This window comes from Coturnix japonica, chromosome 5, assembly GCF_001577835.2.
Source record: "Coturnix japonica isolate 7356 chromosome 5, Coturnix japonica 2.1, whole genome shotgun sequence".
In the NCBI taxonomy this organism is placed as follows: domain Eukaryota; kingdom Metazoa; phylum Chordata; class Aves; order Galliformes; family Phasianidae; genus Coturnix; species Coturnix japonica.
In genome coordinates this window covers 8569571-8582345 of record NC_029520.1, presented here as the reverse complement: position 1 = coordinate 8582345, position 12775 = coordinate 8569571, and the positions used below count along the sequence as shown (strand labels likewise).

The 12775-nt window shown below is 45.8% G+C and overlaps 1 protein-coding gene across 2 annotated transcripts in view; it reads right to left on the bottom strand.

Annotated features, from left to right (window-relative positions):
* Positions 1-12775, bottom strand: part of LOC107314488 (USP6 N-terminal-like protein) — a 56258-nt gene that overhangs the window by 28612 nt on the left and 14871 nt on the right. Inside the window, exon 1 of one of the 2 annotated variants that reach the window (XM_032445024.1) lies at positions 7126-7547. The exons of the other annotated variant lie outside the window; for it this stretch is intronic. The gene's annotated coding sequence lies outside the window, so the exon portion shown is untranslated. Of the gene's footprint in view, positions 1-7125; positions 7548-12775 lie in introns of those variants that run through there. 2 annotated transcript variants of the gene reach the window in all.

Sequence of the window (12775 nt, the reverse complement as noted above, 5' to 3'; positions counted from 1 at the left end):
ACACAGCCTTTTATGGTATTTTTAGAGTGGAAGTTGTGGTTCTTCGTAGCACTTTGCTTTTTGTTTTGCCTAGAACAGAGCTCACACTGCCTTTGCCCCAGGACCCACAGCAAGGAGCCCGTGCAGGTTAGGAATGAGACAGTGATGCTCTCTATGGTCTCCCTTCCCTGCAGTGCCCCCACTCCACATGGCAGGCACACAGCTCTGGCCACAGCTCCAACACAAGGACACATACTGTGCAATGGACACCTTGGCAAAACCATTTTGTAAGGATCCCTTCCCTGCATCCCCTAAGCTCTGTGAGCCTGGCTATGGCAGTAGGCTAATGGCTCTGGTGACAGCCACCAGACAAGGAGAAGAGCACACTGTACCTGCCCCTCAATGGGCTTGCAGCATCCAACAGGTGCATAGTGCTGCCAGAGGCCACTGAGACCCATCTCATCTGTCTTTCCCTTGGTGCGAGCTGAAACTTAGGACTGCATCTCTCTCTACTTAGCCAGCAACCATAAAATGTACTCTTTAGACTTCCATCCTGTAATATTTAGCTGAAATGTTATCAGGAAAAAGCAGACAGGTGTTGTGCTGAGAGCAGGTTCCCAGACCCACAGACACTGAGCATGCAGGAGGAGCGCTGCTCCAGGGACCTCACCACATATGGCTTGAGCTTGGCAGGGCAACACAGCCTGCTGCAGGAGCTGACGGTCACACGTGGGATAACAGAGCATCAGGAATCCTGAAACAGGGTTCCAGTTTTAAATGTGCAGCAGATCACCTTACAGACAGCTCTCTGCTCCTTTCCACCCAGAGCACTATCTAACTTCTCTAGAAGAGAAGGGAATGACAATTTCTGCCTCTTCACGCATCCCCAGTCACAACTCCAAACAGCAGCTGATTTTAATCCTTTCAGTGTTACTCAAGAAGAAATTAGATGATAACCTGCACATGCAAAAGAAGTCTAGAAGAAGAGCCATCAGGATGAAGGCAATAGTAATTGGTCCTCCTGATACAAAGCACCGACATCCAGTTTTCCTTTTGCCGGTACCAGGCAGCAGTGGAAGCAGCTGTCTTACCATGGGTCGGTTACGGAGCTCACCGCAGCACGGCAAAGGAAGTGCAGGGAGCAATGCTCTGGGACGAGGGCTGGAGCACAGCACACAAAGCAGAGGGGAAGTCAAGGGGAGTTACACATCAGCGAGCGCACAGCCCACTATGTACCTTGGAGGCAAGCCAGAAAAGCAAAGTCTACAAACAACAGCACAAGCCCCTCCAACCTTAAACGCAAGTTGAAAGAGAGCCTTAACCAGTTCGGTGTAGTCGCAACATCCATTGCCTACAGCACTATTCAAAGCCCCAGGGCCCAGCTGCTGGGCAGGCACACCTCCAAATGAGTCCTGCCCCTCGCTGCACAAGTCCCCAATGCATTTTTTGAACTTGCACGTGCCCGGCGCACGCTGCCATTCATTACGCATCACCCTGGTGATGAGCTCAGAGCTGTTCTGCAACTGCCACTTTTGGTCTCCCAGGGGACAGACAGGACTCCCCAGATGGTCTGGGAGGGAGACTGCTGCTCCCTCGTACATCTCCAAGCGCAGGGAGTCTTCCTACAGTTCGGCAATGGATAGAGACTACAGAATTAAGGTTCAAAAAAACCAAGATCACGTGAAAGGCTCCATCCTGTTCCAAGGAACACAATGAATTTCCTGCTGTCTTCAATGGCTACACATAAAGCCACAAGGACCAGGACATCACCCCAATGCTAACTCCCGTCTCAGTCCTGCAGAGCCAGCTCACGTTAACTCTTTCTGGCTCCATTTCTCACCAACCAACCAGTGGCTGTGTACAAGGCAAAGCGAACCACTCACCTTTCACAATTCCTCATTTGGACCAGCACTATCAAATCTGATTTTAAAAAAATAACAACAGGGAGAAAAACAAATGCAGAACAGCACCGAACAAAACAACAAACCCCAAGCCTAAGAGCATCAAGAATCAATTCCTACAAAGTCTTAATGAAGATGCCAGGCTGGGACATGTGGAAAAACCTTGTCTCTGATGCAGCCCAGCTATCTGCTGGTTATGGCTCCAAAGGGGCAAATTCGGCCATGCTGAGCACAAGCTGCTCCTTGTGGAAGTGGCACGCAGAGCACCCACCTCACACTGAGCTGTCAGCAGGCTGATACGCTCAGCTGGAGCTGGCCTGCAGACTGCATGCTGATAAGAGGCTTCAGAAGCCTTGCACAAGAAAACAGAATGAAATAAAACCTCAGCAAGGCTGGTTCTTCCCGACATGTAATTTTTCCCCAGGCGGTACAGCATAGTGTGAATGTCATAGCATGTTGGGCAGGGAAGGGCAGGATATGGCAGTGTGCTGGCACATGGGAAAGCCCCACAGCAGGCTCTCTTTGCCCAGTGGTGTCTGTGCGGTCCCAACACAAAGCCTCTAAGTGCATTTCAAGCTCAAAAGTCAGCTGAAACAGGTCCATTCTGCCCTCCCACTCCATAAATACGATCCAAATTGGGTCATCTCCTAACAGTATATGAATGACATTCATTTAAGCCTCTGATGCTGTGCTGACATAAGCTGTGTCCTTTCATTCTCTTTGCACTGTGAGTGCTAAAGATGCTTTTGTACAACTCCTGAAGTACTCCATTTAAAAACCATGGTAACTAGGGCATTGCATTCAGTCGCTCTTGAAAAAAGCCAGTCCCCTTTCCCCTCAATAGGCTTTTGGATAGCTTAGGGACAGACAGAAAAACACTGTCTGATTCAAACTGCTTGGCCTAATGGCTGGAGGTGGGATGCTGTTACACATCACTCACAAAGTGCTGGGGAGCCTCAAATGATGGGGTTCAGCCTGTGTCCAAGGTGAGACAGTGCCCACTGTGTTGGGTGTTGTGCCATAGATCTCCTACCTGGGTGCCATAGATCTCCTGCAGCTGAGAAGCAGCCAGAAGTCATTAGAGCTGCAGCATTAGATGGGCAATTCCATGAATGATTCCTTTCCAATATCCTAGCGTGGCAAGCAGTGAAGGAGAGAAAAAGCAAGTCTTGCTGCTATCTTTACACAGCAGCAACAGTTGAGTGAGTTTCGGTGAGGTTTTTCTTGCTAGTCACAACTCTGAGGCATTAAAAACACTTCTGCATTTCAGAATTTGGAAGCCTGTCTCCTGGCACCAGAGATGTCCTCCTTTCTGAAATGGAAATATTCAGCCGTGTGGGCACAGGGATCGGATGGAAAGAACAGGGCAGCTCCCACTAAAAACGCCACTAAGTGGGAAAAACTTAAGTGAGGAGGCCCTCTCAAAGAAGGGACATTTGTCTAAGATGGAAGGCCCAATTATTTGTTTTTCTTTAAAAGGAAAAACATTCATAGCTCTGTGTTCATTACAAAAATCATATTCACCGGCAGCAGAAAGTCTAACGCCTTAAACATGACCTCATTGCTGCACCTCCCCTGCATGCCATTTTAGCAGACTTTTTCTTCTCTCCAAATCCAACTACACACCATTACGGAGCCGCATTCCAAAAAATTTAAGATTTTAAAATTAGAAATCTTTAACCACAACGTCTGCAAAAACACCCTGCCAAAGAAAATGGCACAGCACGAAAAACAAAGTCTACCCTATAAGGCAGCTTGTTCCAGCAGTGACGCACGGAACGACATTCTGTGCCTGCCTGTAGGAACCGAACCAGATGCAGGGGATGTGAGGTGTGCTCCCATTCCAACACAGCATGTTTCAAGACACTGCAAATTAGCTCAGTGTCACCATACACCAGCCCAAGGAAGAGGCCAAGGGTATAACAATGATAGAACTTACACTCGCTTGCTGGAGATGCAAGCTTGTTAGAAGACAGTGTAATGTCTTGCCTTATAGAACACCTTTGAAAAAAGGAAAACCAAGGCACGTAATGCCTAGCTGATTCCATATGCAGACAGATGAAATGAGCTTTCATCAGCCAAGCAGAGACATAGCTGAACTCTGGGCCACAGATAAACTGTGCCATAAGGGTCAGTACACAAACCTACAAGAGCCTTCCTGTATGTCTGTGCTGCTGTATCTAATGCCCGAACCTGCTTACTGATGGAGGTGCATTTCCTGTGGGATGCTCCTTATGTCCAAGACTGGCTCCATGCAAAAAGCAAGGCACGGCTCCAGCAGAGGAGGTAAGGACCGAGCATTTCAGCTCCCAGTACCTGACTGAAGCAACTGCTGGTTTATGGGATTTTCCACTTCAAAAAAATATACATTTCTTCTGGCTAACAAAGCATCATCTTTCTAAGACAGATGGCTGTTACCAGAGAAGGGAAAGAGGTGAACCAAGGACAAGCTGATCAGATAACTCTGAATTCCCTAGTTCTGCTGCTCTGCTCAATCCGTAGCCTTAGTTTTCAGCAGGACTAAAAGAGAAGGAAGCTTGTAACAGAAAACAAGAAAACCATTTGGAGAAACTCTCACCATCCACAGTCTGCTCCACAACAGCCTGTCAGTGCCTGTGATTATTTTCATGGCAGTTTTGTTTACCAAAGAGCTACACTCTTTGAAGTCCAAAAGCAAAACACTGCGGTGATCACAAAATGTTAATCGTGCAGCTGATCACACAGTGTTTGGGGTGGGTTAGTAAGCTGCTGTCAGAGAAGTTTCCTCACAGTCAAGTTTACGAATGTTTCATCAATTGCCTCCTCCTCCGCAAGAAAGCTGCCCAGAAGCTTCCCAGACCTGCCCCCTCTGCCACATTACCTGGCTGCTTTAAGTTAATGAGATCCGTAGCACATGCTTTGACAAACACTCTGGCAAGCAGGGCTACTTTGACCTGCAGCAGGGCTTCTCCATCCCTGTGCCAAGCATCTCTGCCTCCAGCAGCAAGCTGCTGCTGACAGGCACTGCAGGTGCTGCTCTGTCTTCCTTGCCCTGTGGGTCGAACACCTTAGTAAACAAAGATTTCATAGCTGGTTATGAGTACCACTGGGAGCCTGCTCCAGGGTCACAGGGATACCAGGCTTCTGATTGTGGAGGTCTGGCAGTCACCTTCCTTAAAGCACAACATCTGTGATCTTTTTGCTCATGCTCTGTTCCTTCTGTCAGAGGAAGGGCAGACCCATGTCAAACCTCAATGCTACGAGCAAGCTTTGGCTTTGTGTTGCCACAAGGTTCTTCAATGGTATGAAAGAAATAAAAAAATCCCTCACATTTGCAGCATGAGATGGAGAAGTCTGCAGTGACCTTGGCTTCAAGAGGAACACGGGGTTTCCCAAGCCAACTTGTGTAGCAGACCCAGAGATCTGCGGCTCAGGAGGTGATCCTGGCTTCCCACCCTACCTCCTGTCAGCAAGCAGTCATGCTGATACATCCTGTGTCTGTTTTCAGAAGCAAGGATCTCCCACTCATTGCCTGCATTTTCTATAGCAGAAGTCCCTTTGGCATAGGTTGTGGGCAAACAAAGATCGCTTGTCTGCAACCAACTGAGATGCCTCCAATCATCATGCAGTCTTAGCTGAGAGCTCTCAAGAACAAACCACAAAGACTACCTCAAAAAGTCTTTGCATGACAAGTATAAAACCACCAGAAATGCAACCTGTCCTGCAAACCAAAATGCCAATAATTGTCCCCAGACAAACACACCACCTCCCCAGGAGCCAGGAGCTCCCATCATCCACAATAACTTGCACAGCTCTCCTCTGCCTGCCAAGTCAAAACTAAGTAATACCTCAAATATGCAAGAAGTAGGAATACGTGGATGTGCAAAGCAAATATTTGCTGAGAAAAGACCAGAAAAAAACCCAGTCAACACAGAACTGTCCATCCCCCACTCCCCCCTTCACAGTAAATAATTAAGCTGCCAGAAAAACACAGCATTTACTGCAGAACACGACAGCTCTCCGGGCTTACTTTCCCCATCTGACAGCCTGCAGGAAGGCTGTACTGACAATTCGCTTGCATGCATTCTTATTTCCATCAAGCAATCTCAGGAAGTAGCACTCATGCACTGGATCCTGAGTTGGGTATTGGGTTGATTTTTATGCACGCCGTTGTCAGCTCTGACAAACTGAAGAAACGGCTGGTTATTTTATTACCACAGCATTTGGAAAAACAAAGTAAGTTCATCTGCAGCTTTCACTTTAAACTTTTAACTGACTGATGAAGTGCCAAGTGCCACTTCATTTTTAGCTGAAAAGACAATGTAAAGGGCACACAGCTACAGAATTGAGAGGTAGATAAATGATCTAAAGCTTCAGTAGAATGCAACACGTGCAGCAAAACTGATCACTTAGTAATGGGTATGGGTTCATGCACACGTGTTTCCAAATTCCTTCTTTTTAGTATGTGCTCAACAACTCCTCCAGAGCAATGAAGCACTGAACACAAGAAGTTCCACACTAACATAAGGAAGAACTTCTTCACTGTGAGACAGCGAACAGAGCACTGGAACAGGCTGCCAACACAGGCTGTGGAGTCTCCTTCTCTGGAGATATTCAAGACTTGTGTGACCTGCTGCAGGGAATATGCTTTAGCAGAAGGTGGGACTAAATGATCCCTAGAGGTCCCTTCCAACCTCTGCAATTCTATGATCCTGTGAAAGCACAGCACATATTTTTCAATCAAGACTGCAATTAATCTACTTCCTCCCTGACTAAAAGGTCAGTCCCACCCATCTCCAAAGCAGCCACAAAGCACTTGCCTAAAAGCAAACCCCAAAGCAAGGCAGGGTCAAAACATCAGGAAATATTTATTCCTGGGAGTCACAAGAGCCATCCATGTGCTGAGGCACAAAACGAAGCAACCTGTAAGAAGCACTGGTTTCATGCGGAGCATGTCAGGAATGAAGAACATTTGTTCACTACTCAGTTAAACACAGTTGGACAGCATAATAAAGAGTTACAAAAGGAGGAAATTCTTCTTTGTGACACAAACTGAGCTGTGGCATGTTCTGCTATTTAAATCAAATTATAGAAACCATCTGAAAAGTGACATGCAAATGGCAATAGAACAGTCCCATCATACACCCTGTGACACATCCTCCTCCTCTGAGGATCTACTTCAGTTGTCTCTGGGCAGATGCTGTTCAAGATGGACACAGGGGTATCGTCCCCACTTGAGTTACTACACATTGCCATAGACACTTACCAAATCACTCTGGAGTGGATGATGCCAGAAGGCTGTGAAAACCAGTGCACACACACACAGGGAACACAAAGACACCACTGTGTCATAGCACTGAAGAAAGTGAACATGATAGAAGAAAGTTGATCAGCTCCAGTTTAGAGGTGCTCTGTCAGAAGGCGAACACAGTAAAGTCTGAGAAGTAGGTTAGTGGATCACACACGGGATATCTGCACCTCCATCGAACCAGAAGCAGATGCAACACCAGTAACGTAGAGCAGAGCAATCAACAATCCTCCCTGCAGCAGCCAACCATCCAGGACGAACGAACAGCAACAAAATCTCTCTTCAGGTTGTGAAGAGGTCTATACCTTCTGTTCAAGGAGAGATAATCACCAAGGCTTTGTGCAGATCAGTTTGTCCCCCAAACCTCAGCTGCTTCACCAAGACACCTTGTCTGCCTTCTGCATCTATGTCAGAAGTCGTGTGCATGCAGAAGAGGAAGCACCAGCTCACTGCTGTAGCTACTTTTCAACTGGGTTGACCAAACCTTCCTGTTCCTCTGTAGTTACCGTGCACTTCCCACTCCTGGTGTCTGCTTCAAGCATCTGTGTGCAGTGCAAGCAGCCAGGCACTCTCACATCAGGTTTCTCCAGTGCTTCCAAGTATAAGGAACCATGAATAAAGGCACTGAAATGATAAGCTTACTAAAATTTTATGAGGGCAAAAATACAGATGTTCTCACCAGTTGTTGGTTAAATAAAAGCCTCTGAACTGTTAAGTGCAGACAGTAAAAACTCTTGGTCAGGCACTCTTGCCGCACGGAGATGGGAAGATAAATGGCAGGGCACAAACCTCTGGGGCTCACAGGACAGTTTCAGAGCAAAACCCTTTGCAGCTGCAGCACTTGTCTCACCAACTCCCTGCATACATGCAAAAGAAAAAACCCACAACCACCCTCTTTCTCCATGCCCTCATACTTAACATACACAAACACTTCAAAGCACGATAAAACCGTAATGCAATTCCCCCTCAAGTCCTGTCTGAAGGCAGAGACCAAAAAGAGCCAGGCTGCATTGCTGGGAATGTCTGCACCCAGTGCTGTCAGAAAGGCACATACAAAAGTGTGTTATCCTTCAGGGCAAACAAATCCCTTCACTCAGAACATTAAAAGCATCCTGTCAATGGGGCCTGTTAATTCATGGTCCCCAAGCTGAGAGAAAATGTGGGCTGACAACAGCATCAATACAAGCAGTGTGTCCTCACTTCTGTTCATGAAACTTCACGTGCTGGCATTGCACCCTGCCAGCATATTGTACCCGCTCTTTACATGTGGCATCCTGCCTCTTCATCACACAGGGAAAGAGCACTTCTCATGTCTTCTCCTGCCTTGTACCAGCTTCTGGCAGCAAGGGAAACAAGAACAAACAGGCCTCCTCCTGTTATATCAGCATCCTTAACCCATGAATACAGACTATGTAATACACCAATAAAAGCACTAATCTAATTCTTGTCACTAAAAGCTGGCTGTCACAGGAGCCCAGACAGATAGATAAGCTGCTCCGCAGCAACAAGCAGTTAGCTCAGTGCTTGCTGCAGACAGGTAATTTCTCATTTATACCTATACCAGTTAATCAGCTTCCTTAATGAACCATGAAGACTACAGAGCAGGTGGAATCCTGCCTTGTGTCAGGCTTTTAAGTAAACCAGCCTGTCACAGTATTAACTGAATGGAGCTCCAAGGAAAGTGTCCCAGATTCAGGGCCACTACTGTACCACAACTTCTACTGTACCACAGCATACTGTGACAGGGAGCTTGCTCATGTAAAGCCTTGTCACCAAGCAGTGCCATGCTCCACTGCACTACTCAAGTCCGAAATGGAGGCAAACACTGGGACCAAGTTCCCTTCCTACCTGCTGTACTTCTCTTTCCACTGAAACTACCCAAGAGAACAGAAGTGAAGCTGCCCTGGAGAGGCTTAGCAGAACCTGAAGCATGCCTTGCTACACCTCAGCTTAGCACCTTCTGTCACTCATTACCCAGCCTGCTTTTGCCTAGGGTTACATGGCAGGAACATCTGCATCATCTCTTGGTCAGCTGTGCAGACTATGAAACTCCTGCCATCTCAAAACTGCACATTTCTGGCCAAAGCAGCAAACTTCTGGAGGTCTCTGATGACTTGTTTTTTCCCTCCCTCACCTCTATCGCTTCATCTGAACAGCAAGCATTTCCTTTGTTAGTTTTGGTTTCTGTTTTCTATGGAGGGGGGCATTTCTGCCCGCTTACTTCTTTTGAGCTGCTTTTCATAAAAAAAAGCCCAGCTCCAGGCTGCAGCGTAACCTGTTATTTTAGGACAGCTGCACACTGCTCTTTTTCATCTGCTAATAATGGTTGTTTTTTTCCTCTTCAGTTCCAGGGTAGGCAAATAGCTCAGCCTCTGGGGAAGACACGGCAACTTTGTGTGTCTCAAGTCAATCAGTGTGTTTGTAAGTGCAGAGCTTGCAAAACACACACCTGTGAGTCACCCAGACCCCGTCAGCGCCCACCAACATCTGTTCTACTGCCTGGGGACCAGCTTACTGAAGCAAGAAGGCTGGCAGCTCCTTTGCTCTCCTCAGCATAGAAAATTCTCTCAAAACCTCAAAGCATCTAATACTCATCATCTCACTGCTACGCAACCAAAGAGAATGCAGACACCAGCCATATCACACCCTGAAGCGGCACAGGTCCTAACTGCCAGGAGAACAGATCCCAGCCACAACCATGGTGATGGTGTCTGGCTTCACCATCCCTCAAGGCAAACTCATGCCCACACACGCTCCAGGTCTTACCTGTCAGCAGAGGCTTTCAGATTAGACTTTGTTTTCTGTTTGTATTTCAACTCTCATTTTTGAGGCCAGATCAAGAGAACTGCTTCACACCATTTTTGCATTCATCTGCTTTGATAAAAGGAGGCAGGTTTGGTGTTTCTGAATCTCTACTTTGCAATGCTCACAACTAAAGAATTAATGTGCTCCGGACAAAGCCACAGAAGAGCGAGGCAGTTTAGCCTGCTGCATTTTTGGAGATCCTTTGTGGTTATCTGAGGCAGAACTGAGCACTCAGATAAATCAAGAAAATAATTGTTACTTTCATAAATCGTAATTCTAGACTTTGAAGGAAAACACAACTGGAATAAATCAGAACGACTGACCTGTCTTCAGTAGAGTCCCATTTCCCACATAAAGGAGGAGATTGCCCAATCTGAAGATCAATGCAACTTGAAGCAAGCACGAGCACTGTGATTTCCAAGCTTAGTCCTATACTTTGGGCAGTCCTTTATTATTTGGTAATAACATGAAATGTTATGCCTACAAGCACCGTTTTACTCAGATAAAAATTCACATTGTGTATTTTCCATGGCGTTCCTACCATAGCATTACACAAACCATATTTCCACACATACAACTAGTAAGAAAGCACTAAGGATCTAACTTCAAATTAGTAACGTCACCTGTCATTTTATACCTCATCTTTGCTTCTTCTGCGGTCTTACTAAGGAGAGCAATAGGAACACTATGCAACACTACAGCATACCAGTATGGAAGGAAAATGACACCTAGTCATCTCTTTTCAGGGGTCTGAAGAGCATCTCCAATTTTGGTAGCAGAAAAAGAAGGAAATGGCATTTTCACTATGAAAAACGTAACTACTAAATGTCCCTGGAGGTTCAACACAAGGGTAAATGGGGGACTGAGTTACATGGTTCAATAGGCATGGTGGTGATGAGTTGATGGTTATTTTTATATATATATATATATACACAATATACACACATATATATATACACACACACACACATATATATGTATTCACACACATATATATGTATATATGACTACATATACACATATATACAATACACTACAGCTACCTAAGAGATGCTGCAGTGGCATGGTTAGGTCCTTCATTAAATTATTCCCTCATTTAACCTACTCATTAAGCCTCCTAAAGGCTCAGCATCAGTACTTTTGGTTAGTATCTGAAAAAAGCCAAAGAAACAGATACTTAGAGCAACCTTAAGAGAAACACAGTCAAATAAAGACAGAAAAGGCACCTTTTCCTACAGAAATAAGTGTCATTACCACGCTTGGAGTACTACTAAAGCTTAATGAAAGCAAGCACTATATAATTTTGAAGAAATGTAATTAATATCTCTTCACTCCTATCACCAGGCTTCCCATAGGGGCTGACAGAGCAAGGCATGACTTAAAAGTGCTCAAAGGGCTGAAAAAGGAGGATTCACCCTCCCAAGCTTTGAGCATGCAAACTACAGCTGCCCTTCCTCAAAGCCTAGCCAAGGAAGAGCATCCCCAAAAGAAACCAGAAAAGTTTTAAATGCTATTAAAAGCACACACACAAGTTTGCAGTTCTAATCACACGAACACGGAAGAGATAGTCTGAGATTGCTCCTCTCATGTGGTTTCTGTAATGGCATCTTCATTATAGTACAAAGGGAAGAAACTAATTCATTCAGCATGCATGTGGCCTTCAGTTACTTAATCAAAACATTTCTCTAGGACTGTTTAAGTAGTTACATTGCACTGTTTTGACTAGAAGACGCGCCACTGGTTTCTCACATGTGGATTTTATTGCAAAATTCTGGTGCGGATCTGGAAAAAAAGCTAATTCAAAGGATAGATGAGAACAGTGACTTAAAAAGAGGTCTGCATGTGTCCCACCAACCTCCTCCTGCCCCACATACCATTTGAAGGCTTTTTCCCCCCCTATCTTAATGGGAGAGGAAACCTGCAATGATTCAATATTTCACGTCTCAGTGAGAAATAGGGCTACGAGAGTCATGTCACATCAATACATCAACTAAACAAAAGAAGGAAAGAAGAAAAAACAACCCAACCCTTCCTTCACTGAAAAGCCACATTACTGGCCTTTCACTGCCTGCAGCAAAACATTGTAGAAACACTCATGTGCACAATTCTAAGCCTTAGCACACTGCAAACAAAGGTGAATTATTGAATCCCAAAAACCCCAGTAATCCTGCAAGCGACTCCAGTGAGCAATGCTTTTCTGCACACCAGTGGCTGCTTTTGTCTCCCACCAGAAGTCTAAACGCACAACCCTGTACAAAGGGAGCCCCAGCTCCAGGAGCATCCATTCCACCAGATGTTCCACATACACACAAGCCTACAAGCAAATCATCTGCCAGAGCACATCTACCCAGGCTGACTGAGCCCAAAGCCCTTCAGTACTCAAAGTGGGGTAGGGACACATGGCCTCACTCCCCCAAAAATCCCACCAAATAATGCTCACTTGTCAGTTAGAAGACATTTAGTTATTGAGTGGGGAAATGTCTTATTGCTGTCCACTTGGAATTAGGGAAGCAAACCTAAGTCTTTGCACAGCCAGAAGATCACACACCAAATAAACCACGGGAGATGTGCAGATGTACATCATGCTAACACAGGGCCCAGCTTCTGGGAACAAAGATAGAAAAAGGGATAAATATCCTCATCACCAAGTAATGTCAGGCCTGGTAAATCCATACACACACAGATACTAATAATAACCTGTTATTTCTGGAGAGAATTGGGGGGAAAAAATAGTTGCTGGGCTGCAAGAGGAGAACAGATTTAACACATGGGATGCTATTCAGAAACCTGGAGAAGCAGAGTT